This window comes from Chiloscyllium punctatum, chromosome 3 (assembly GCF_047496795.1).
Source record: "Chiloscyllium punctatum isolate Juve2018m chromosome 3, sChiPun1.3, whole genome shotgun sequence".
Taxonomy (NCBI): Eukaryota; Metazoa; Chordata; class Chondrichthyes; order Orectolobiformes; family Hemiscylliidae; genus Chiloscyllium; species Chiloscyllium punctatum.
In genome coordinates this window covers 136,197,068-136,224,588 of record NC_092741.1, presented here as the reverse complement: position 1 = coordinate 136,224,588, position 27,521 = coordinate 136,197,068, and the positions used below count along the sequence as shown (strand labels likewise).

General features: G+C 41.7%; 1 protein-coding gene across 15 annotated transcripts in view; it reads left to right on the top strand.

Annotated features, from left to right (window-relative positions):
- The window catches only part of LOC140465247 (myelin transcription factor 1-like protein), a 584,786-nt gene that overhangs the window by 234,467 nt on the left and 322,798 nt on the right, over positions 1–27,521 (top strand). For 12 of the 15 annotated variants that reach the window (XM_072561025.1, XM_072561010.1, XM_072561013.1 and 9 more), the window contains one exon: positions 5,940–6,055. The gene's annotated coding sequence lies outside the window, so the exon portion shown is untranslated. Of the gene's footprint in view, positions 1–5,273; positions 5,359–5,678; positions 5,848–5,939; positions 6,056–7,846; positions 7,919–27,521 lie in introns of those variants that run through there. The other 3 variants (XM_072561024.1, XM_072561023.1, XM_072561019.1) reach the window with 3 other exon arrangements.

Below are 27,521 nucleotides of genomic sequence, written 5' to 3'. Positions count from 1 at the left end.
CAAATGAGGAAATGTAATCAGTAGAAGGGTTTAAAACCTGTAAGGAAAACATACTGCATGGACTGTCAGTTGTTTAATTTGCCACAGCCTCAGAACCAGATGAAATGCATTCAAGGATAAAGTTAAATTTTCCTAAGTTCTTTCAGGTCATAGGGCTGTTCTTTCATTAGAGAGAGAGAGAGAGTGGGGGGGACTGGTGGTGGTTTAACCCGAGGGTCACCATGCTTCAGGCAAGGTTGAGTCACTTCAGCTATCACCTCAGCTGGTGCAGAAATTGAATCCATGTTGTTGGCATTACTCTACATTGCAATCCAGCCATCCAGATAACTGACGCTTCATCCATGGATACCGAAGTACCGTAAACGAGAGTGAAAATTGCAGAGGCACAGACAAAATTTTTGTTTTCCTTAGACTCAGCGATGGTACCAGATGATTGGAGTATTGCAAACATCATACCCTGTTCAAAAAAGGGTTTAAGGGTATGCCCAGCAATTACAGGCCAAACAGTTTAATTTTGGTAGAGGGAAACTTCTCGAAACAGTAATTCAGAATAGGATTTGCAATCACACAGACAAATGTGGCTTGATTAATGAGAGCCAGAATGGATGTTTTAAGGGAAAATCATGTTTAACTGACCTGCTGGAGTTTATTGAACAGATAACAGAGAGTATTGATGAGGGTAATACTGTTAATGTGGTGTACATAGACATCCGAAAGGCATTTGATACAGTAATGTATCAAAATTAGAGCTCATGAAGTAAGAAGGACAAGTAGCAGTGGAGAAATTAAATAGACTGAGGGATAGAAAACACAGAGTGATGGTTCATGGATATTTTCTGAGCTGAAGGAATTTTTGTCGTAGAATTCTTCACGTAGTGGTATTGGAGCCCTTGCTTCCCCTATATAGAAATGGTCTAGAATTGGGATAGTTCCAAAGCTTCCAAAACTTGGAAGCCTTGTAAACAGTGAGAAGGACAGTGTAGGACTTAAAAACGACATTGACTAGTTGACGAAGAGAGCAGACAAATGGCAGATGGATTTCTGTGTGAAGAAGTGTGAGGTGATATATTTTGATCAAAAGAACATGGAGTCACAGTCTATTATACAGCATACTATTCTAAAGGGTATGCAGGAGAAAAGAGACCTGGGTGTATGTATGCGTAAGACATTAAACATGGTAGAACAGTTGGGGAGGTGGTGGAGAGAGCGAGAGAAAGAGAGAGTGAGGGAGAGAGTAGGTGAGGATGTTGGAGAGTCAGAGTTGAAAAGTATGGCACTGGAAAAGCACAGCAAGTCAGGTAGCATCCAAGGAGCAGGACAGTCAACATTTCAGGCATAAGCCCTTCATCAGGAATGAGACAATTCGAGAGAGCAGTTAGTAAAGTGCATATATCCTTAGTCTTATTAATATGTATAAGAACATTGAAATTATGTTGAATTTGTGTAAGACACTGGTTCCAGGGGTGAGAAGTTTCAGTTATGAAGATAGATTGGGTAAGTTGAGACTGTTTCCGTTGGAGAGGTGAAAGTAAGAAAATATTTAATAGAAGCTTTAAAATCATCTGGCGGGGGGGGGGGGGGGGGGGTGCTGCAAAGTGCAGATAGGGAGAAACTATTCCCACTCAGAACAGAATCAAAACAAAATAGCACAGATTTAAAATAATTGGCAAAAGAAGTAAATGCAATGTGAGAAGAACTGTTTTCACACAGTGAGTACTTAGTGTCTGAAATGTACTGCCCAGAAATGTGGTGAAGGCAGGTTTAATTGAGGCATTCAAGAGTGCATGAAATGTACAGGGTGACAGAGAAGTGATAGGCAAGTAGCACATGTCATGATACACAGTCAGATAGGAACTGCAGACACAGTGGACAGAGTGACCTCCTTCTACACTGGAGGCATTCTATAATCCTTCTCTAACAGCACTATGGGCATACCAAGACCAACACTACCTGCACCAGTTTAAGAATTTTTCCTTTAATGAGTTCTCAAGGGCAATTAAAGAATGGCAATCAATGCTGGTCTTGCTAGTAGCCCAATAATGAATAGGACAAAGATTTGACTAAACTGTGCACTTATGGACTGAGGTCTCTCTACTTCCTTGAAAACTTATCATTTAAGTTGTGTTTCCTTTTCCACCCTACTTGGAAGTGGAACACTTTCACATTTTTGACATTGAACTGCAGCTGCCACCTGTTTGGTGATCGCTTTAGGTTTTCCATCATTCTCATCACAATTCAACCATGTTAGCAAATGTTCATATTGTTCCACTGGGCAGATTCTTGTGGAGGTGTTGGTCTCGCCTGCTGGGAGGAGAACTGGTGCAAAACATTGTGGGGAAGGCGTGATGAACCATATGCCTATGAGGCTGTGGCAAGTCAACTAGTGGTTATTCCCCTGAAATCAAGACCCCAGAGATGGAAAATTTGTCTGGTGAGAGCTGCTGGCCAAAAATCTACCTATACAGGTAGTACCTACCTTCTGGGTTCCAAGTTCATCACCGACAAAAGTAGAAGATCTCAGCCTCCTCTTTGTGTACTCTGCATCATTGGTGCAATAGAAAATTTTAAGTTGCCCCCCCCCCCAACCCCCAAAGCAGACCTCTGTGAAACATAAAATCTGGAATTAAAAACTGATCTAAGGGCAGCAATGTATTGTTTTAAAAACCCAGCTGATTAGGTAATGGTGCTCACAGATGATTACACCTGGCCTAACATATATGTGACTCCAGACCCACAGCAATGCAGTTGACTCTTTGTTGTCCTCTCAAATGTCCAAGAAAGCCAAAGGGTAGTTCAAAGGGCAATGAGAGCTGTGGAAAAAGTGTTAACCTTGCCAAAAACTTTCACATATGAGAAAAAAAAATCCGTCAGCTATTGTCCTATTGTGTACTTTATCCAGCTTGGAAACTTTTAGTATGCGTTTTGAATATCCATTTAAAGCTCATCTACGAATTTCTTTCGTAACTTATTTCTAAAGTGAAGAGATATGGTGAACATGTTCTGTTGATTCTCCATGCTGATTAGCCCTAGTGTTTAATAGTTTCAAGTTATATTTTAGAGTATTTCAGTTTACCAACAATTGAATTCAATTTAACTGGGCATTGATTTCTAAGCATAGCTGTGTTTTCTTTTGAGAAAGGGAAATAATATTTATCAATGTCTCATGTTATGCACATATATGATCAAGGCCTTTTTTATTTTGTCAAAGGTTTCTTTGGTTGCTAATGTTCCTTTTCACTGCAAATTTCCCTCCTTCATCTTTTAGCAGCCCAGGACCTACCTACACCCCAGCATCTGCTGCTACTATCAGTACAAGATCTGCTTACCACCAGTGTGGCGATAGAGAGATTTTTTTATTCATTCCAATGTCATTTGCCCCATCTAATGTTCAAAACTCAATGACACTATTCAAAGAAGACCAATTGAATTCTCCTGGTATCCTAGCTAATTATCTATCAGTCAACATCATTTCACATTTTTGGGAGGGGCAGACTCAATGAATAGATGACTTTCTCTCACTCCCTTGTTTTAAGTGTCATGGCAGGAAGCAGCATAACATAAATAAAACCAGGTACAAAGGAACATACCTATCTATATTAGAGATGCAATTTGTGGTAACTATTTGTGGAAGATGAGCATGATAACGAGAATCTTTAATATAAGCAACTGATAGCTAAATCATATTTTTTTTAAATGTAAAGTGACATATTGGTTCAGAAAAAAAGCTATACTTCTGTGTCTGCTAAAACTGGCAGAGCTTGTGGACAGTCTTTAATCTTACTGTATCAGGCAGCAGCTGATGGTTAATTGTCCTGAGTGACATTCATTTTGCTGTGGTGCTATTTAAAACAAAAACTCATTATAGAAGGCCATCTCTTTTTGGATGGGGCGGGGGAATGGGAGCTGTCTTTTAAGTCCCAACTACAGAATAAAACAGAAAATGGATTTTTTTTCTATCATTTATGGAACAGCAGAAGCATGTTCAAAGTTTGATTCCTTGAAGCAGATAAGATCATTTTTTTTTCAGGCAAGTTAAAATATTCTGCTGTCTTGATGTATAATTAGTCAAAGTAATGAATTAGTTAAAAATAACTTTTCATCCTATATTTGAGGCAGTGTAACCTAACTTTTGTGATTGGTACCAGAAAAGCATCATGACCACTGCAGTTGAAAATAATTACAAATGAGACATGCCTATATTTTTTTTTGTCTGGCCAGAGGCTTTTTGTTCTTTCTTGTGGGCCCAAGCCTCGTTTTCTCATTTCTGCTGCTCATCAATACAAAACTGATTTGACGCTGAGCTGTATAATAATAAGCCTTTCACCAGCCAGGCCTGACACTTGCCTTGTAATTAAGGCCTTGATAGTTGTGTTGATGGGAAATGAAAGAAAATGGCCTTGTTCTCATTCCAGAGAATGATTGCTGGTTCTGGTACTCACCTGAATTCGACCCATTCTGCATTGTGAACATGATTGCCGAAGTGTCAATAATTGCAGCACAGGCAGATGACATTTTCACAAAGCATGCTCCCCACTATTCCAAAGGGAGTTTGCAGAATATTTGTCTGTGAAGCTCATCAAACATGTATTTAAAAATGCTCTTTAAAAATAGGGGTGTAGGCAAATCACAAATACTAAAACTCTCCTTAACCCTGTACTTGAAAACATTAATCTTGTGGTAGACATTTTATTCACTCTCCACCTCGCCCCCCACCTCCCCCCGCCCCCCCACCACCACTACCGGAAAGAAACATCAGTGATAACGTGTGTAAGAGATGTGACCGTATGCAGCTCCTAAAACGTTTCTATCAGCTAGTTGCTCCATATTTTACACAACACCCTTGAGTCCAAATGGAAATAGCACCAAAATGCACTGACTGGTCATGGATAATTAACAGTTTGGATTATTAAAGCAGTTGTTCGGAGAGGAAATTTGAAAGGTGGAACAGTAAATATGCAGCCCTGTCCTAACTTTTGTTCAGTTTTGATTCATTTGAGACAGTCCCGAAATATACAATGACTGTCAAATCGTTGATGCAGATTGAGTCTGTCGGTGGCTGCTGTCCTAGGTGCTGAAATACAAATGCATGCTCTACTCATGGAAGACGGCAGGAGGAACAACATTTCTAACAGCTGCAGCCGACAAAAATAAATTAGATTTAACCTGAGTACTGTTTCATTTTAATGAAGAATAGAAAGATAGTTCCACCAAAATTTGCAAATGTTGTGATAGAAACAGCCTATTTTTAGGGGATGCCTATTCCAAGATTTCTGTTTAGATTTTAGAAAGATGGTTTCCTGCTTGAACAAAAGGATGAGAATGAAAATAATAATTTTACAGCAGATATTGACTAAACATGTAAGTAACAAAGTGTGAAGTTCAAAGTAGAAGCCTTGAAAATATCGTCCTCTAGCCTTGAGTATTTATCTGCACGATCTAAAAAAACTAACTTATTTCTGACAGATTACTGTGCAATATAAGGGTTACTTTGTTGGATTTTTATATTGTAGCAAGCAGGGTTAAATAATACTTGGAAGTGATTTTGTTTCTTTCAGATCTGCAGTGGTGCTTTCAAGCTATTAGGAGATTTATGGTAGAGCAGCTCTCTTGTGGATGCTGATTTTAGCTGATTATAAACACCGTGCCAGGCCCCCAAGGGTCCCTTCATTTTCCTGACACACTTGACTGCTGCCCCATTAACACTTCGTCTGTTATTGCAATATACCAATTTTAATTAGTATCATTGAATTTGGAGCTTGACGTGAAAATAATGCAGTATATATTTTTTTGTTACAAAAAAGATGTGACTTCTTCTACTACCATTCCTTTTTACTGGAAACAAAAGAAGTAAATACACTGTATTTTTTATAATTCCTTTCTGTTTGGTTTTTGCACACTGTTTTCCTGGTTTGGATTTTATCTTCTCTCATTTTCCATAGAAAATGAATTCAGAAGAAAACTGGTGAGTCGGCAGGCGTGGAATCACAGCTGTTGTAACAGGCTCAGAAGAGCAAAGTGTGGACCAAAGAAAATTCACGTCACCAAACGACTTCAGGTACAGAACCATAAAATGAAAGCTCCATTTGGAGACTTTGAACATTAGAGTTTTCCTCATCTTCTTCAGTCTTTTCTTTCAATTCGTTAAAAAAAGTGATTACTGACTTGATTTTTTTGTAATATCTGCTTTGCTGTTTCATGAGTATTCACAGAAATCTCTATTTCGATTTGTGGTAAAAGGCCTCATTTGGCATTCAGTTAGATCATGCACATACTGATCTAGTTGCTGAAGAACCTCAATCCAAAATAAAATGAGGCATTACAGAATCAGCAGCAGTACTTTGATAAGAAAGGAAGTGAGATAAATTGAAAAACCAGAACAAGATGAGAAGGGGAAAAAGGAAACCACAAACCTCTCCATCTAGTTTGCTTTTTTTTTTAAATCAGTAGTGATTGTGCAGTGATGCTTTCAGATACAGTAGGCATTCAATTTAATATTTTAACCATTATTCAGACATACAGGTTTTTGGCTGTTATTACTTTCAGTTGCAATTTTAAGGAGATGTGGAAATTATACCTTTAAAAATGAAGTATCTAATGCATTTAAGAGGATGAAGATTATAAGAGAATACAAAATTTAAATCAAAAAATCCCAAAGCAATGATATTTCAGTGAAATCAGTAACCAAGTGGTTAATAACAATCACATACTCATGCTTGAGAAAGCAATGTAGCATTTCTGTTGGTAGACAGGAAAATCCCAAGCAATGCTGCTTAGCAGGGCAGTTGCAAAGACCTCCTTGCAATGTAAATAATGTCTGCAATATTAAAACATTACCAAACTCTATTGAAAAGAGGGTAGAGAAAAAAAAGGTTGTGTGCCATGAATAGATTAGCTGTTGTATCTGGGAACATCAATAATTTCATAAAACATCCCTGCTTCTAGAATGGGCTTAGTATTATTTAATATGCAACGCAACTAAAATGTTTTCTTGCTGTGAATTGTGTTCATTTTCACTGGTGTCTCCCTTTTCCTTGTCTGCTGTGGTCTTGTTCTTTTGAAGTAAGCTGCTAAGGAAGGAACTGTCCTTATGAAATGTCTCGTGCATCAAGAACGGCAGCTTATTGTTCTATTTTTCAGGTGATCTGTCCCAGTCTCTTGAGTATTTGGGTTGCTCATAATTTGAATCATAGTTAACATATCCTTCGTTGGGAAATTTAGTAAATGCACCATCTTGATGTGATATTTAGTCATGTAGTCAGAGAAAGCCCAGGGTTCATGACCACAGAGAGAGCATTGCAGCAACTCTGCATGCAGTAGAGGAAAACTGGGGAAGCGTTCTGCTTTTGTCTGCCATCCAGCAATGCCTGCTGGAAACGTGTGCTAATGCCAACTGTGCAAAAGACTAGGCACAGCTACGCTGTACAATTTGATCAAGTAATCATGCTATACTCGATCTCTACCTGTGAATACATGCAAGAGGCTTGACAGGAATAGACTTGCAGGTCGAACAGTATTTCAGTGTGCCCTGTAGTATTAAAGGCAAACAGAAAATTAACACACACAAAACATAAAGAGCTATTTAGAGTTGCTTTAAAAAAATCACATCACATCTGACATTGATGGGTCTGTTAACTGATAAAGTTCTCAGTATCAAATACAGCCCATTGCTTTTATATCTTGGGGAAGAAGGAATGATCTTAGAACTTGAATTGCATTTGTGACATGCCTTGGCAGGAATGCAAGAGAAGTTCTGGTCCACCAGTGTGAATGCATAGCAGAAATGGATTGAAATGGACAATGAATATTTCTATGGCAGCCCATACTTGCATTTTTCATCATTGAATAGAATGCCCCAAGGTAAAGCAAAGCTCAGTGCATCAGGGTGGATGCTAATACCTTACTGAAGAATGATCTTCTGGTAAGTATTGGTTTATTTTACTGTCTTGAAAAACTAATTACGTTTTTTTTAACTCTCCTGCTGTGTGTCTTTACCTTAATTCCTTTCCATTGATGGGTGCCTGACACCAAGGCCATTGCCAATCTCATTCTCGGGTCATAACTGTGTGAAATGGAACATCACTGATAGACTTCCCCATTTGGAAACAATCCTGACTGAAAGCAGTTGTGCATGGATCACATCAAATAAGGTCATGAACTAGTTAGGCCAACTGGAGATGTATCAGTCCTGTTGGGGGTCATGGTCTTGGGCTGGGAGGTGATCAGAGGCCGAATGAGCAGAACGGTGCCCTTGAGGAGGTGGGAAGAATGGAAGTTACAGGGCTGCAAGGAGAGGGTGAACCAAGAAACCTTGGATGGATAGGGAGGGAAGCAGAGAGTAACAGTAAAAGTTGGCATTCTCATGTGGGTTGTCCACATGGCATTTTTGGATTCAAAAGGTGAGTCAAGAGCTATGTGTCTCCTGTGCCAGCAGCCCTTCAGCTACGTTTAGACCCAGAGTCCCAGAAAACTAAGTCATCTAGCATTCAGTTTCAACAAGTGAATTGAAATGAAACTTGCCTGTTAAATTTAAAGTGACTACCTGCCATCTGTGAGCATTCTGGCTGTTTGCCATCCCAATTGCACATCTGATAAAACTGGAAGTGAGTGGGTTGGGGATGGATTGGATTCAGGTTCCAGATCTTTATGAACTCACACCCGGTCCAATCCTTTCTGAGAGTCAGTCACAAACTTGTTGGTGCCCTTGCAATGTCAAACGAGAATCCCACATCATCCGTTTTATTGTTTCTGGCTGGTCCACTCCTCACCATCCAAGGTTTCTTGGTTCACCCTCTTCTTAGGCCTGTGATTTCCATTCTGTCACCTCCCCAGGAGCACCCCTCTCCAAAATTGGCCTTTGATCACCTCCCATTACCAAGGATCATGACACTCAACAGAATTGATTCACCTCCAGTTGGCCTGTAGATCTAACCAGTCCGATGACTTTGTTCGATCTGATTACAGCACATCTGCTCCCTGTCAGTCAGGGTTGTTTTAAAAAAGGAAACCTGTCAGTAAGGTTACATGTTACACAGTTAAGTCTCTACAGGCTTCAAATTAAACTGACTTTTGGGTTTTCTGTGCTCTACTGCCCAGCACCTCCCTTAAGGAAACAAGTTGAATTCCATCAGCATCATCACCGCTCCCCCACCAGTTCCCTCACTCCCACTGTGGAGAAATATGTGCCTTCTGCTTAGCATCCCTTATTGGTCAGGAATTAACACTTTATTGCTCCTATGCCCAAATATTTTGTCAGACTGCTCTGTGTCTTGTGGCTAATGTAACTTTCTATTTTATTTCTTCCTGTTTTGACTGTTGTCTCCCGTTTGATCAGCCACTTCAGCACAGAATCAAACCTGGACTCTTCTGTACGAGATAGCCATGCAGTACATCACAGAGTGTGCAAAGTCATTGACTAATCTACTTTTTAAAAATAAGATATTGTGAAATGCAAACATATTAGTTTTCAAAAAGCATATACTTTTTAAAATGTATCTCGTTGCTCGGACAACTGGAGCTTTCAAGCAATAGAGTTGTGCTCAGTAAGAGTATCGAGGGATGTGGAGTTGAAGTGCAGGTCAGCCAGAACATAATTGAATGTAAGAGCAGACCCGAGGGGCTGAGTGGCCTACTTCTGTTCCTAATGTACCTATATTAGTTGGGTACTTGGGGTCATGTATTATCTATGGCAACTGGAACAATCAAAGTTCTCACTCCCAAGCCTTTGCAAATGCTGTCAGGTTAATGTGAAAGAAAAGGCCAGCCATTGGTCAGTCTTCAATTTTCTCCCTGTTTCTGACTTTTACTCTGCATTACTGATGTAATAGAGCTAACTCTGTTTTCATTATCACCCTGTTTTGTTGGCAGACATGAAGAGGTAGTGAGACCAAAATCACTCTGTAGTACTGAGATCCTCATTCCGTTCCCACTGCTCTCTGCTGTCGTGTGATTTTTAAATAGGGTGGAAAAAAAACACAAGGTAATCTCACTGTAACTAGGCAGGAACGTCACTTGTCAGTGACCTGTTGTAATTTTAGTGTTCTAATGGGCAGTAAACATTTTGTGTAAATCCACCTACGTGGGGAGGCATTTTTTTGTATTCATTTGAGGGCTGTGGGCTTTGTTGGCTGGACAGCATTTATTGCCTATCCCTAGTTGCCCTTGAGAAAGTGGTGATGAGCTGCCTCTTTGAACCGCTGCAGTCCACCTGGTGACCAAAAGGCAGTGGGAGGCGACAATTAAATGCCCTAGGTTAGTTCTTCAAATGATTTTCTGTGTGGGGCTCAAGGAACTCTTCCTGACCAAGCAAAAATTACTCTGCGTGTTGCTGGGCGCTGTTGCTCTTCCCTTGTGATAACATCGTGCATCTCTCTGAATTAAGTACAATTGGGTTTGCTCCACCGAGATGCTGCTGGACGTCCTGCACTTCACTCCACCTAATTGGTGTGCTGCTTTGACCAATGTACAGGGCCACACAAAGATTAACTCCAATTGGTCTAAAATTAAAAATGTTTAACAATTCTCTTGTGGGATATGGTAACCTCTGGCATGGCAGGTATTTATTGCCCATCCCGAATTGCTTTTGAGAAGGTGATTGTGAGCCACCTTCGTGAACCGCTGCAGTCCATTTGCTGCAGGATGACCCACAATGCCATTGGAGAGGAGATTCCTGCATTTTGAACCAGTGACACTGAAGGAATGGTGATATATTTTGTGGTTTGGAGGGGAACTTGCAGGTTGTGGTATTCATGTATCTCATAGAGTCATACAGCATGGAACCAGATCCTTTGGTTCAACCAGGAGAAAGGGAGGACTGCAGATGCTGGGGGTAAGAGTTGAGAGTGTGTTGCTGGAAACGCACAGCAGGTCAGGCAGCATCCGAGGAGCAGGAGAATCAACGTTTTGGGCCAGAGCCCTTTACCAGGAATGAGGATGGGAGCCTTGGGGATGGAGAGATAAATTGGAGGGGGTGGGCTGGGAAGAAGATAGCTAAGAGTGCAATAGGTGGGTGGAGATGGGGTAAAGGTGATAGGTCAGAGAGGAGGATGAAGCGGATGGTGGGAAGAAAGATTGACAGATGGGACAGGTCTTGAGGATGGTGCTGAGCTGGCTGATTGGAACTGGGATAAGGTGGGGGGAGGGAAAATGAGGAAATTGGTGAAGTCTACTGATGCCCTTAGGTTGAAGGGTCCTGAGGCAGAAGATAAGGCATTCTTCCTCCAAGCGTTGGGTGGTAAGGGAGCGGCGATGGAGGATGCCCAAGACCTGGATGTCCTCGGCAGAGTGGGAGGGGGAGTTGAAATGTTGGACCACGGGACGATGGGGTTGATTGGTGCGGGTGTCCCAGAGATGTTCCCAACAGGGCTCTGTGAGGAGGCATCCAGTCTCCCCAATGTGAAGGAGACCGCATCGGGAGCAACGGGTACAATAAATGGTGTGTGGAAGTACAGGTAAAACTTTGATAAATGTGGAAGGCTCCTTTGGGGCTTGAATGGAGGTGAGGAAGGAGGTGTGGGCGCAGGTTTTGCAATTCCTGCGGAGGCAAGGGAGGGTGCCAGGAAGGGGAGGATAGCTTGTTAGGGGGCTTGGACCTGACCAGCTAGTCACGGAGGAAACGGTCTTTGCAGAGAGCGGATAGGGGTGGAGGGAAATATATTCCTGGCAGTGGGGTCCATTTGTAGGTGGCGGAAATGTCGGCAGATGATCAATTTATGCGGACATTGGTAGGGTGGAAGGTGAGGACCGGGGGGGTTCTGTCCTTGTTGTGGTTGGAGGGGTGGGGTTTGAGAGTGGAGGTGCGTGATGTGGTCGAATGCATTGGAGGGCATCTTCAACCACATGGGAGGGGAACTTTTGGTCTTGAGAGAAGGAGGGCATCTGGTGTGTTCTGTTGTGGAACTGGTCCTCCTGCGAGCAGATATATTGGGAATATGCGATGGCAGTTTTGCAGGAAGTAGGGTGAGAGTAAGTGTATTCAGCTGGCTGTGGGAGTCGGCGAGTTTGTAAAAAAGGCAGTGTTGAGTCGGTCCTCGTGGATGGAGATGGAGAGGTCTAGGAAGGGGAGGGAGGTGTCAAAGATGGTCCAGGTGAATTTGAAGTTGTGGGGGAATGTGTTGGTGAAGTTGATGAACTGTTCGACCTCCTCCTGAGAGCATGAGGTGGCGCCGATGCAGTCATCAATGTAGCAGAGGAAGAGGTGGGGAGTGGTGCTGGTGTAACTCTGGAAGATGGACCGTTCGACATAACCGACAAAGAGACAGGCATAGCTGGGGGCCATGCGGGTGCCCATCCTACCCCTTTTGTCTGGAGAAAGTGGGAGGATTGGAAGGAGAAATTGTTGAGGGTGAAGACCAGTTCAGCCAAACAAATAAGAGTGTCAGTTGAAGAATTGGTGGGGACATCAGGACAGAAAGACACCGAGGGCTTGGAGGCCCTGGTCATGGCGGGTGGAGGTGTAGAAGGATTGGATGTCCATGATGAAGATGAGGCATTGGGGGCCGGGGAAACGGAAGTCTTGGAGGAGGTCAAGGGCGTGGGTGGTGTCCCGAACGTATGCGGGGAGTTCCTGGACCGGGGGGATGGGACAGTATCGTTATAGGTGAAGGTAAGTTCGGTGGGGCAGGTGTAGGCTGAGACGATAGGTCGGTCGAGGTAGTCAGGCTTGTGGATCTTGGGTAGGAGGTGGAATCAGGCGGTTCAATCAGCCCATGCCAACCATAATCCCGAACTAAATTAAGGGTGGCATGGTGGCACAGTGGATAGTACTGCTGCCTCACAGCACCACGGTCCCAGGTTCAATTCCAGCTTTGGGCAACTGTCTGTGTGGAGTTTGCACATTCTCCCCGTATCTGTGTGGGTTTCCTCCTGGTGCCCAGGTTTCCTCCCACAATCCAAAGATGTGCAGGTCAGGTGAATTGGCCATGCTAAATTGCTCATACTGTTCGGGAAATGGGTCTGGGTGGGTTACTCTTCAGAGGGTCTAGTTGGGCCGAAGGGCCTGTTTCCACACTGTAGGCAATTTAATCTAATCCCACCTGCTGTGCTTGGCCTATATCCTTTCAAACATTTCTTATTCATGTACTTATCCGAATGTCTTTTAAGTGTTGCAACCATACCCACATTCAGAATTTCTCTGAAAGTTAATTCAACTGCTGCCCTTGTCCTTCAAGCTGGAATAGTTGTGCGTTTTGAAAGTGCTGTTTTCAGACCCTTGATGAATTTCTGCAGTGCACCTTGTAAATAGTACACACTGCCACTACTGAGTGTCAGGTGGTAGAGTGGTTGAATGTTTGTGTATGTGGTACCACTCAAACAGGCTGCTTTGTCCTGGAGAGTCCCAAGCTATTGGTGTCAAGGGCGTAAATATCGAGGGGGAAGCAGTAAAAAGAAAGTGACATTGACAGCTCTGTATGGTGTCTGCTACAGATTAATCCAAAATACGCCATTTTGGTGCTGCAGTATTCAGCAATATCATGTCATTAAAGTATGGACATATAAACTGGGAGCAAAAATAGGTCATTTGTCCCTCAAGCAATTCAGCAAGTTCATGGCTAATCTGTGTAGGGTTTGAATTCCACATTTACCCCTGCCTCAGATAACATTTGATTCCCTTCCCTGCTAAGAATCTATCCGGCACGGCCTTCAAAATATTCAAAGGGCCCATCGCCAGCTACTTCTGAAGCAGGGGAATACCAAAGTTGCACAACCCCAGCGGAGATTAAAAAAAAATTCCTCTTATCTTTGTCCTGAAAGGAAAATTTTAAAATAGATTCTGGACATAAATTAAATACAAATTGTATTATTAATACTAAAATGTGATGCTGTTACCAAACAACATCTAATGAACTGCAATTTTAGAATGTTATCTGAGTCCAGGAAATCTCCTTTGAGAAAGAAAATCATAGAAATATGTGAGTCTTCAGGTACTTGCTATTCCTTGTTTGGACATCCAAATTTCAATTGGAGGAAACACTAATTGATCAGCAGAGCAGAACCACTCACTTTTTGTGCTTCTATCTCATTTGCATTAATTAGCAGTGACATGATGTATTGAGGGAGTTGTGTTCTGACTGGTTGAGAAAGACAGTAAACATCTACAAGTTAAGGTAATTAAAAATGCTGATTGCAAAGGTTCATTTCCAAGGTTAGTGGTTCATTTCATTGGTGTGCATCACGGAGCGAAAAAAAAATCCTTTTCCTCATATGAGTTCCCTACTTCAGGATATCCTTCTGCCTTTCCTGACAATTTCACGCTGAAAGAGAAAGGGAATCTGACAGAAGCTGAACCCAAGGTCATGAACGTTGAAGCATAGCTTTAGCTGCTCTGGTATTTACCACAAATGGACACAAAGAGGTTGAAACAAAGAAAATTGCAACACACTTTGGGAATGGGAAAGTTTGGCTTTTTCCCAGATACCACTTACACAGTTAATTCAGATTTTTTCCAGTGCTGTCTATATACAAATAATAATCAATCTTGTCTGAGAGTTGAGCCCCAATCTTTAACCTCCAAATCCTTAACGTTTCGGGTGTCGCTTGTACAGGACACCCCCTAGATTTTGGCTCCAATGAATCCTTCGTTTTTCATTCCCCTTGTGCTCGTTTTGGGAGGAGGAATAATCTAGTGAGAGTTTGTCACAATTGCTCTTTTCTCATTTAAACGTCAGAAATACCGGTAGATAGCCTGGGACATCTGTTCCCTGCTGCGCACCATGCCAGCAACGAGCGTCAGTGTCATTATTGGCGGCTTGGCTGTTCCAAAGATCTGGCATGGAATTTAACCCTTTGCAAGTATCACTAGATTAAAAGTCAAAACCTCTGCTTTTTGTCTAAAGGTTTGACCTCATCTCGACTTTTACAGGCGTGTCAACCATAATCTTCTGGGTGTTTTTAACATTTGGGCAGTGGTATGTGATCGATAAGAGCGAATTAGCAGCCTGTTTCATCGCATTCCTGACCTCAGTGAAAATCAAATCCAGGAGGGATGCACATCAGGATGCTGATTTGCTGTCACATAGAATCTTTTACTTCCAGTGTTCTCAATGAATTCCTCCCTAAGAGATTATTCAAACCATTCACCTTTGTCGTAATAAACTGTTAACTCAAGAATCAAGGCTTAAGATCAAATTGCAAATGTTTGAGGAAAGGACAGCTAGAGGAACAACCTAGATTCCTGTGAAAGTATGTGTTTTCCTGGGAGTTCTCCCGATATCCCAACATAATTTAGTGAAAGGTTCATGACGCCCTGGAGAAAAACACCAGATTTCATAGGAATTTTCCCTCACTAACCACCAGTTGTATCTCACCAGATGCATTGGTGTACAGATCCATTTGATTTATTATAGGGACTTTTCAACTTACACGTACCTCTATCTTTTTGGGTCCCAATTCATCTTTAAAATTTAAAAAGTTGCTAACATTAAATTTGTTTTTAAATTGGAATTGCTATTTCTGCCTCCTTAATTGTTGTTTTGCGTTCGTTCATTCTCAAAAATGTGATCTACACATCAATATCTCCCTGTTCTAATGAAGGGGAGCTGGTGTTGGACTGGGGTGGACAAAGTTAAAAATCACACAATACCAGGTTATAGTCCAACAGGTTTATTTGGAAGCACTAGCTTTTGGAGCACTGCTCCTTCGTCAGGTAACTAGTGGGGCAGGATAATAGGACACAGGATTTATGGTAAATGACCAAAGTGTCATACAATTGTTGCAATATGTTGAACAAGCCTAGATTGCGAAGGTGAAAACAATGACTGCAGATGCTGGAAACCAGATTCTGGATTAGTGGTGCTGGAAGAGTACAGCAGTTCAGGCAGCATCCAAGTAGCTTCAAAATCAATGAAGCTACTTGGATGCTGCCTGAACTGCTGTGTTCTTCCAGCACCACTAATCCAGAATCCCAAGCCAAGATTGCTGTTCAGTCTTCAATCACTTAGAATGGGAATGTAGGTTTCAATTGATTAATATATAAATCCCAGAACTACTTTCAAGTCACAGCCTCCAGATAACTTAAGGATTTATCAGTATAAATAAAGGTGACATCTCAGCTCAGACAATATATTAAAGTTGTGAGGTTAGAGTCTGTCTGCATCCCAACCTTGAGTCAGACTAGTTCTGTTTCCAAAGTAGGAATTTATAAAATGTCACTTGGACTGACTGCCTACAGATTGTGTGCTTTCTGAACAAAATAGAATCTATCTACAAATGCAAATTCACCCCAGACTTGTGTATGTGTGTGTGTTTGGGGTGGGGGAGCAGAGAGAGGAAGAGATTGTGTGAGCGTATGTGTGTGTGTGAGAATGTGCATGTGTGTGCAAGCTTGATAGAGTGTTGCTTGAGTGTGATGGAGTATATGCCTGTGAGAGGTTGTATATATGAGTTGGTATGTGTGAGAGAGAGTGTGTATGAGTGAGTGTCTGTGTGAGTGTCATCATGTACGACTGTGTCTATGTATGTGTGCTTGTGTGTGAGTGTACAGTGTGGTGGGGTCACATGTAGTGTGACATGAACCCAAGATCCCAGTTGAGGCCATCCTCAGGGATACCAAACTTGGCTATCAGCCTTGCTCGGTGACTCTGTGTTGTCGCATATCCCGAAGTCCATCTTAGAGAATGATCACCCAAAGATCTGAGGCCAAATGTCCTTGACTACTGAAGTGTTTCCTGACTATGAGGGAACATCCCTGTCTGACGATTGTTATGCACTGTTGTAGTGTCTGCTTGGTTTCACCAATATACCATGCCTTGGGGCATCCTTGCCTGCAGTGTATGAGAGAGACAATGTTGACTGAATCACATGAGTACCTGTCGTGCATGTGGTGGGCGGTGTCCCCATGTGTAATGATAGTACCTACATTGATGATCTGACATGCTTTGCAGTGGTTGCCATAGCAGGGTTGTACAATGTTGTGGTTAATGTTGTCCTGAAGGCAGGGCAGTTTGCTGCGAACAATGGTCTGTTTAAGGATTGACAGTTGTTTAAAGGTGAGAAGTGGAGGCGTAGGGAAAGATCTTGGTGAGGTGCTCATCCTCATTGGTGTGTTGCAGGCTGTGAAGAACGTGGCGTAGTTTCTCTGCTCCCAGAAAGTACAGACTTTAACTGTGTCTGTCTCCTGAGGAGGTCATTATGGTTTCTCGCTGTGACATGTCAGAACTGGCGATCGATGAGTTGAGCATTTATCCTGTTCTTATGAAGGCATCCTTCAGCAACTTCAGGTGTCCGTCACGTTCCTCCTCATCTGAACAGATCCTGTGTATGCATAGGGCTTGTCCCTAGGGGATGGCTGTTTTAATATGTTCACATTGGAAACTAGAGAAATGCAGCATCATGAGGTTATCCGTAGGCTTGTGGTAGAGTGATGTACTGAGGTGTCTGTCCTTGATGGAGATGCATGTGTCCAAATATGATACTGATTCTAAAGAGTAGTCCACGATAAGTCCAGTGGTGGGATGAAACTTGTTGATATCATTGTGTAATTGTTTCAGTAATTCCTTGCCATGGGTCCAGAGGACAAAAATATCGTCAATGTATCTGGTGTATAGTGCTGGTCGGAGGTCCTGTGCAGCAAAGAAGTCTTGTGCGAACTTGTGCATGAAAATGTTGGCATATTGGAGTGCAAATTTGATTCCCATGGCTGATCTTGCCCCTCCGACGAAGAAGCAGCCCTCCAAAAACTTGTACTTTCAAATAAAACTTGGACTATAACCTGGTGTTGTGTTATTTTTAACTTTGTTTAAATGAAACCATTGTTATGTTGGTATCAATTATTGAACACATATCCAGAAACTAAAGTCTACTCTTTTATTGGCTCTATAGCTTATAATTCACAAAGTATAATTTGTGGAATAAAATAACTATTGCCACATTTTGGGTACAACAGCACTACTGAAAAGTATTACTTTTTAATGCTAGTTGGTAGGGAGGACTTATGAATTCTGCCAGTGTGATTAGTTCATTATCAAAGGTCACTGCTATTCAATAACATTTACCACAGTGTGCTGAAATCAGGAACTCTCTAAAATTAATTTGTTGTTGGTGTGCTCATCTTGAATGCTGTTCTTTGAAAGAAGATGACAAAAAGAGTTTGATTTTGGAGTTGTTTCCATTTGGAAGAGATTGCAGAGATCTTTGTTTGAAGCTGTTCATTTTCACACTTTACTTCATGGAATACTCCTCTGAGTTTTATCTCAAGTATAAAAGATTCATTGTGAATGATTGTAATTTAAAATGAATACTCATTAGCATACTTACACTTGCTGGTTGCTATATATACTAAACAATGTTATTCTGTGAGAAGTGAGTACATTTCTACTTTACTCTGTAGTCTGCCAGGCTGTCAATGAGAAGAATCGTTACAAGTGCATTCCCAATTTAATGGCCCGGATTTTCCGATCAGGATCAGAATCTATGGGCAGAATCCTTGGCTCCTGGAAGTGGTGAGGAAGGAAGGGGAAAGCATGTTTAATTAGGCAGGGTGATGGCGTAACTAACCTTGGTCGCCTTCCAACCTCCACCAGAATAAAGTTCAGGACAGGAAGATACATGGCTTTCCTGCTCCACTGTCAATTGATACCCTGAGGTGATCCATTGTGGGAACGTAAAAGGACCTTTTCTTGCTGCTGTTGTGAATAACTCAGTGTCAGGCTGGCCTGGCACGTAGAGTTCTAGAAGCAGAAAGGGTGTGGGTTGCCACCTGATGAGGGGTGTTGAATCAAAGGCACTTATTGCCTATTAGAGGGCATGGACAGTTGGCGGGCAGGGCACCCCTTACCATTATTCCTGGCCCTGAAACTCTTTTGCATTTAGTCTCCCTTCCATTCTATGCCCCTCATGCCATTAGCACATACATCACTACCTCGCTCTTGGGTTCCAGTTCTTCAGATTTGCTCCTCTGACCTTATCCTCCTTCCTGGTGTTGCCAAGTGTAGGATCTGCTGCCCACTGATTGGCTGACAGCTTCTGGTGGCCAGCACTGTCACTCCTGGGTATCTAATTCCTGAGGTAGACCCTGTGATGTCCTTGGATTTGCTTGATTGGCAGAAGATCCAGGGGGTTTTCCTTAGAAGAGGTAGACTGGACCTCCCACTGTTTCTCCAGCTAACAAGCAACACCTTCATTGCTCACAGAAGGTTCCACTCCTTATTTATGACTCTGATCAGACAAAAGAAAGTACAGATTTGCTTTTCTCTAATGTTCCAATGGAAGATCTTTCAGAACTGACTCAGGACAGTAAACCTCAGAAGGTGCAGTGCAGAAGATTCACACTAAAGCCACACCCCATTATGTATGTTACTACTGCTGTATTCTGAACAATCAAGAGTTTATATGTTCTAAAGTTTTTTTTTAAAAGGCCATGGAAGAATGTGAGAACAACAGGTAAATGGTCAAGGAGGTAGAGTAACAGGTACATAGGATGATAGACAATTGAAGTGGGCAGGGATAGGGATTGTTAGGTTGAGTTGGGTTATGTTGTGGACTAGTCAGGTCAGGCTGCAGCTAGTCAGGCAAGGCTCATGGGGTTTAGTTGATGGATTAAGGGGCTGGCGAAGCTTGGTGTGAGGACAGTATTGATGGCTAGTTCTGTAGTTACACATGGAGTTTGACGAAGTTATTTCTGGTCTAATGTTGCAGAGACTCACAGAAATATATGGCCCAGAATGAGGCCACTCAGCCCATGTTGCCTGCTTCAGCACTCCAAATGAGGGTTAAGACTTGATGATATTCTCCCGAAATGAATAAAGTTCCGAAGTTTTGAAGTCTCGACTCTAACTCAGATTGAGACGCTGGTTCAGAAGGTTCTATGAAATTTGGGCATTGCCTAGTAGAAGTTCAAACTTTCTGGGCAATATCAGCAGAATCCCTGCATTGGGACTGCACAGTGAATTGTTGTTCACTTTCTGGAGTATTACTGGTCTCCAAATGAACCCGAGACTTAAAGATCTGGGCTAGTGTTGTTGATGTTAGTTATGTGGCGGTATTAGGACAGTATTTTTTTGATTTTTGTTCCTTTAGTGCTGCATCATTTCATCTTTCTGATAGCCTTCTTTCTGGTTCCCGCAACCAAATACCTCTCTGCGTTTCCTATAATCAGAAAGTTCATTCCATTAATGCATTGTTAAAATTCAAGTAATGATTTAAATGATATAAATACTGTTTTAAAGAATAGTTTATCTTCTCTGAAGTTTTAAGCATTACTTAAAGTACTTCATAGTGATGGATTTCCACAACTACTATTGGTTTTCAGACAGAAAATGGTGGAAAAACTGAGCTGTCAGGCAGCAACTGTAGAGAGAAAAAAACCCAGCAAGTATTTGTGGCATGGTGGCTCAGTGGTTAGCACTGTTCTCTCACAGCAGGAGGGACCCAGATTCAATTCCAACCTTGAGTGACTGTGTGGAGTTTGCACATTCTCCCCATACCTGTATGGGTGTCCTCCCACAGTCCAAAGATGTGCAGGTTAGATGGATTGGCCATGCTAAATTGTGTCGAGGGATGTGCAGACTAGGTGATTTAGTCGTGGGAAATGTAGGGGGAAAGGGGGTGTTTCTGGGTGGAATGTCCTTCAGAGGGTCAGTCTGGACTTGATGGGCTGAGCCTCCTTCCACACAGTAGGGATTCCACGATTTCAGGTCTGTGACCTTCATCAGAACTAAGGAAAGTTAGAAAAGTGACAGGTTTTCATCGAATGACATGAAGAAGACTTGTAGGAAGAAAAGAAGGATTATGTAGAGGGCAGGATCAATTAATTGACAAGAGGTTTCTGATAGCAGTACGATTAACAAAATTAAGAGATGTCCAGAGGAGGTGTGAAAGTACTTGTCATCAAAGTGAGGGAAATAAGAGGGAAATTAGAGCAACAATTGAATCAACAAGAAACAATAAAGAAAATAGGATCAAAGGTTATTGTCTAAAATTGTTAAATTCGATGTTGAACTCAGGAGATTCTAAAATGTCCATTTTGAAGATAAGGTTCCTTGGCTGGCAGTGAGTTTCACTGGAACACTGCAGCAGGATGAAACAGAATAGTCAAAATGGGAGCAAAGTAGACAATTAAAATGTCAGGAGACTGAGAGCTCATGCTTAAAATATGAAAAACATGAAATTTTTGTATCGAATGCTGGAAATTAAGAAAAGGAAAAGTCTTTGGATTACTCAGTCGCACATTCTGGACATTATACGCAGTGTAGAATTAGACAGGAAAATGTGTGTGGAAAAAATGTGACGCAGGAGGAAAAGGATTTTAATCTTTGGAACATGAAGTAAATTTTGGGAGAATAGAAACTATACCAAATAGGGCTGAACTACACTGACATCAATCTCTTGGTGGAGATGGTAAATAGAATAGTTAGGATGAATTGGAGAAGATTGAAGACATGAGGGGGAGCATTCAAAAATCAATAAGCAGACAGCCTAGAATTGAACAATTTCAGCATATGCAAAAGTACTGACTGTGGTGCTCCTTATGGATTAAAACAGTTTAAAGGAAGAGAAATAAGACAGGACTTTATGAAGAAAGTGAGGACTGTAGATGCTGGAGATCAGAGCTTAAAAATGTGTTGCTGCTCTTTTCCAGCAACACATTTTTCAGGACTTTATGAAGGAGTGGAAATAAATTTCATTACAGGGTGGCATGATGGCACAGTGATTAGCACTGCTGCCTCACAGCACTGGGGACCCAGGTTCGATTCCAGCCTTGGGTAACTGTCTGTCTGTGTGGAGTTTACATGTTCTCCCTTGTCTGTGTGGGGTTCCACTGGGCGATCTGGTTACTTTCCACAATTCAGAGATGGGCAGTTTAGGTGGATTGGCTGTGCTAAGTTGCCCTGTCGTGTTCAGGGGTGTGTAGGCTAGGTGATTAGCTATGATAAATGCGTGGTTGCGTTGGTAGCATGGATGGTTAGGTCTGGCTGGGAGCTCTTCGGATGATCAGTGAGATTCAATGAGCCAAAATAGACTCTTTCTGCACAGTAGGGATTTCCGATTCTGTATGCATAACTCTCAACTGCTATTCTGTGAGAACTATAATTATTCCATACTCATGGCAAAATAAAGGTATAGAAATGGGTAGAGGAAAAGAACATACCAAAGGAGTGAATGCTGATATGTAAAAATAAAGGAGATGGGCCAGGAAGGTTTTCCTAATTATGCTTAAGGATATCGTAATATCTAGACTTAGTGTCTAGAAGACAGCAAAGATCTTTTCCTTAGGGGTGGGGTGATCAAAACCATACGGTATAATTTTAAGGTGAGAGAAAGATTTAAAAGAGACCTGAGGGGCAACTTGTTCACACAGGAAGTATGTTGAATGAATTGCCAGAAGAAGTGGTAGATGCAAGTACAGTTACGACATCTAAAAGACATTTGGACAGGGATGTGAACAAGAAAGGTTTGGAGGGATGTGGGTCAAGTGCAGGCAAATGGGACTAGCTCAGTTTGGGGAACTTGGTCGCATGGATGAGTTGAACTGAAAGGTCTGTTTCCATGCTGTATGACTCTGTAAATTAGATATTACATAAGAGGTAATGAGTTAGTAATAGGTAACTGGTATAAGTTACCCAGTCAGAGTGATACAGTGGATGCCAAGAACTATAGACCAATTAGGAAGGTATGATTAGAACCTGAATATGATTATTGTGAGGAGTTTAGTTCAGGGACAATTATCAATGAAAGTACAGTAAGAGGAGGAAAAGAAATAGACTTTGTACTGGGATTGAGCTATATGTTTAAGATGGGAATAGTTGAGGATTGAGGAGTTTCTAAATCTTTTTTCAGTAACAGATCAGAGATGACTGAACAATTTAAGGTTTTTGTTGTATTTGGTTTTGGGATACAATGATTAGTAGTTCTTGGTTGGATAGTTTGCTGCCACCAATAGAAACTCAATGAGAAGAGGCTGTTGACTTGATCATGATGTCACATATTGCATTACAGCATTATCAAGATGAACATTGGAGTATTGGAGGCTGAGGGGTGACCTTACAGAGGTTTATAAAATCATGAGGGGAATGGATAGGATAAACAGACAAGGTCTTTTCCCTCAGGTGGGGGAGTCCAGAACTAGAGGGCATAGGTTTAGGGTGAGAGGGGAAAGATATAAAAGGGACCTCAGGAGCAACGTTTTCACGCAGAGGGTGGTGGATGAATGGAATGAACTGTCAGCGGAAGTGGTGGAGGCAGGTACAATTATGCCATTTAAAAGGCATCTGGATGGGTATATGAATAGGAAGGGTTTAGAGGAATATGGGCCAAGTGCTGGAAAATGGGATTAGATTAGGTTAGGATAGCTGGGCAGCATGGAGGAGTTGGACTAAAAAGTCTGTTTCCTTGCTGTACATCTCAATGACTCTATTACTTGAACAAGATGTTATTTAATGCATTATAGCAAATGGTACAAGTTACCGTGGTACAAGATGAACATTGCTGGCAAGACTGTGAGGAGAGCTGCGTATGCAGCACTGCACTCCACAAGGACTTAACTTATTCTGCGTTTTCCCATCCACGTCTGTGTGACATCATCAGACTAAGTGGAACTTAATGCCATCTCCAACATAAGTCTGTTTAGAACGATTACCTTCTTCAACAGAAATATAAGGAACTTTTTGCAGCCAACAGAAGAGATATTGCAAACCGAAACCCAAGGCTTTTTTCAGATATAATCCTTCAGATTCAAGTGCCACCTGCTTCAAAGGCATGTAATAACATCACTGAACAGGCTGATTTAAAAATAGCTGAAATATAATTTAAAGAAAAAAATTTAAAAAAAACAAAAATGTGAAAAAATTTCATGATTTTGGTGAAGGGAAAGTCACTCAGTTATGCAATTCTGAGTATTAAAGAAGGAAAAAAAGAAAAAAATAGGGCTAGTTTTTGTGTGTAATAACATCTCTGGATATAAAAGTAAATAAAAGGCTAGTCTTGATGATTTCACCTCCCAACTCCATTTTGATTTAGCCTCTATCTTTTTTCCTACTCTTCCCTCATATTATTATTGCACTGCCCTGGTTGGTATTGTTCGTAACTTGTTTAAATTCTCACTTGGGTGATTTGGTGGTGGGTTTTCAAAGAAAAGGGGTTGATTTTCCTGGAATCAGGTTGGATTAGGAAGTGGGAGAGAGTAAGTCAGTGTTTGTATTGAGCAAATAAATAGTTTTGGTAGATAGACACTGGCTTCCACTTTCAGTATTTGTTAACTTCCTGGACTTTTTGTGTGCATTTCCATGCAACAATCCATTGACTTCCTCTAAGAACAAGGGGGTTATTTTCAGGAAATGAGGGCAAAATATTAAGGATAACAATAATTGATAATCAGGAAGTGATCGAAATGTCGAGAACAAGGGAATGCGACATTTAACATTTACCTATTTTTAAAAAATAAAACAAATGGACTTACTTTGAAATTACAGGCTAGTGAAGTTGAGATTAATTGTGAAAAACATATTTGATGCTGAAAAAATGGGGCTGTGAGTTCCCTATAAAAATATGAAGTTATGATTGCAAGTTAAAATGGCTTTATGGAGAGAAGAACCTTCTATCTGTCAGAAACCTTTCAGAAACTGTCTGCACTGTGGAATCTGAAACTCAGTTGTCATTGTTTATTGAGAGTTTACTGCCGTGCCACATAAGAGGATGTTCAAAAAGTTTAGAAGAACCTTACAGAATCTTTGGGCAGATGTTGAAGTAGACTGACAACTGGTTGCATCAACGTTCAATCACACCAGGAGTGACCATTGACATCCCGAACAATCTTTGCTTCACATTGTTTCTCAATACTGGTGATGTCAAGGCAGAAGAAGCCATTGTAACTCACCAAGAGCAGACTAACAAGAAACTGTAGATTCTCGATCGGGAAGTTGGAGTTAGCAATAATGAATAAAATTCAATATTATTATGGTGGCAGATTGTTTGCCAAGGATGAGGTGGCTGTCACAAATATGCATTAAACCACTAAATTCTACAGACATTCCAGTGGGCTACTTCTGTTGGAACTTTGGCATCCTAGATACATTGCCTATAATCCACAGACCCTGTAAGATTCTGATGGAATCTTGCTGTACCTTTCATGGTGTAGTCTTTCCAGAAGGATGGGCCTGGGGTAAGGATATGCCTATGCTGGGATTCCCATATCCACAGCCTTGGAGGGTCCTATTGTACACTTGAAGTTTCTAAGTGTTTTAAGAAGAGATCGACTAGTCTCATGGATGGGTGAATGTGGACCCTTGGAATCCAGGTGGAGATCCTGTAGTAAAACTAGAAAATGCTGGAAATACTCAGCAGGTCAGGCAGCATCTATGACAGCAGAAACAGGATTAATGTTTTGTATCAATGATTTTGTCAGATGTCCATAAAGTTAGAAGCGGTAATGGTGTGGAAATGAAATTAGCTTAAGGACAGAATTTAGATTGTTGTGAAGAGTTAGTGTTCAATTGGAGGATATTGTGCAGAAGCGTTTTCAGGTGTCAGTACTGGGACTGCTGCTCTTCTTTAGTTTATATTCACGACCTGGGTTTTGTTTCACACAGGGTATCATTTGTTTGCAGATAATATAAAATGCAATAATCAATGAGGAAGATAGTAACAGAGTAGGAGGAAATGGGCAAACAGATGAAAGGGACAGACACATGGCAGATGCAGTTTAACTCAGAGACATTTGAAGTGATTCAGTTTGGTAAGACAATTGAGACAATGGACTATGGTCTAAACAGACCAATTTTACAGGAAATGCTGAATAGAGAGAACTGGGAATGCACATGTTTTTGAAGAGTTCTGGACAAGTTAAGCTGGTTGTTAAAGTAGAATGCAGGACACTTGGCCTTATAGATAGTGGCACAGAGATCAGTGTCCAAGTTGAAGGTTGGATTTCTTATTCGCACATAGCATAGAGTTTTAGAACATAGAACATAGAACAGTACAGCACAGAACAGGCCCTTCAGCCCACAATGTTGTGCCGACCACTGATCCTCATGTATGCACCCTCAAATTTCTGTGACCATATGCATGTCCAGGAGTCTCTTAAATGTCCCCAATGACCTTGCCTTTACAACTGCTGCTGGCAACGCATTCCATGCTCTCGCAACTCTCTGTGTAAAGAACCTGCCTCTGACATCCCCTCTATACTTTCCTCCAACCAGCTTAAAACTATGATCCCTCGTGTTAGTCATTTCTGCCCTGGGAAATAGTCTCTGGCTATCGACTCTATCTATGCCTCTCATTATCTTGTATACCTCAATTAGGTCCCCTCTTCTCTTCCTTTTCTCCAATGAGAAAAGTCCGAGCTCAGTCAACCTCTCCTCGTAAGATAAGCCCTCCAGTCCAGGCAGCATCCTGGTAAACCTCCTCTGAACCCTCTCCAAAGCATCTACATCTTTCTTATAATAGGGCGACCAGAACTGGACGCAGTATTCCAAGTGCGGTCTAACCAAAGTTTTATAGAGCTGCAGCAAGATCTCACGACTCTTAAACTCAATCCCCCTGTTAATGAAAGCCAAAACACCATATGCTTTCTTAACAACCCTGTCCACTTGGGTGGCCATTTTAAGGGATCTATGTACCTGCACATCAAGATCCCTCTGTTCATCCACACTGCCAAGAATCCTATCCTTAACCCTGTACTCAGCTTTCAAACTCAACCTTCCAAAATGCATCACCTCGCATTTATCCAGGTTAACTCCATCTGCCACCTCTCAGCCCACTTCTGCATACTGTCAATGTCCTGCTGCAGCCTATAACAGCCCTCTATACTGTCAACGACACCTCCAACCTTTGTGTCATCTGCAGACTTGCTGACCCATCCTTCAATCCCCTCATCCAAGTCATTAATAAAAATTACAAACAATAGAGGCCCAAGGACAGAGCCCTGTGGAACACCACTCACCACAGACTTCCAGGCAGAATATCTTCCTTCTACTACCACTCGCTGTCTTCTGTTGGCCAGCCAATTCTGTATCCAGACAGCTATATTCCCCTGAATCCCATTCCTCCTGACCTTTTGAATGAGCCTACCATGGGGAACCTTATCAAATGCCTTGCTGAAGTCCATATGCACCACATCCACAGCTCGACCCTCATCAACCTTTCTAGTCACATCCTCAAAGAACTCGATAAGGTTTGTGAGACATGAGCTGCCCCTCACAAAGCCGTATTGACTGTATTTAATCAAGCCATGCTCTTCGAGGTGGTCATAAATCCTATCCCTCAGAATCCTTTCTAACACCTTGCAGACGACAGACATGAGACTCACTGGTCTGTAATAGCCGAGGATTTCCCTATTTCCTTTCTTGAAGAGAGGAATTACATTTGCCTCTCTCCAGTCCTCAGGTACGACTCCAGTGGAGAGTGAGGATGAAAAGATCTTCGCAAGTGGCGAAGCAATTGCATTTCTCATTTCCCAAAGCAGCCGAGGACAAATCTGGTCTGGAACTGGTGACTTGTCAATCTTAATGTTTGACAAAATTTTCAGCACATCAGCTTCCTCTATCTCTATCCATTTCAGCATGCACACCTGCTCTTCAAAGGTTTCATTCACT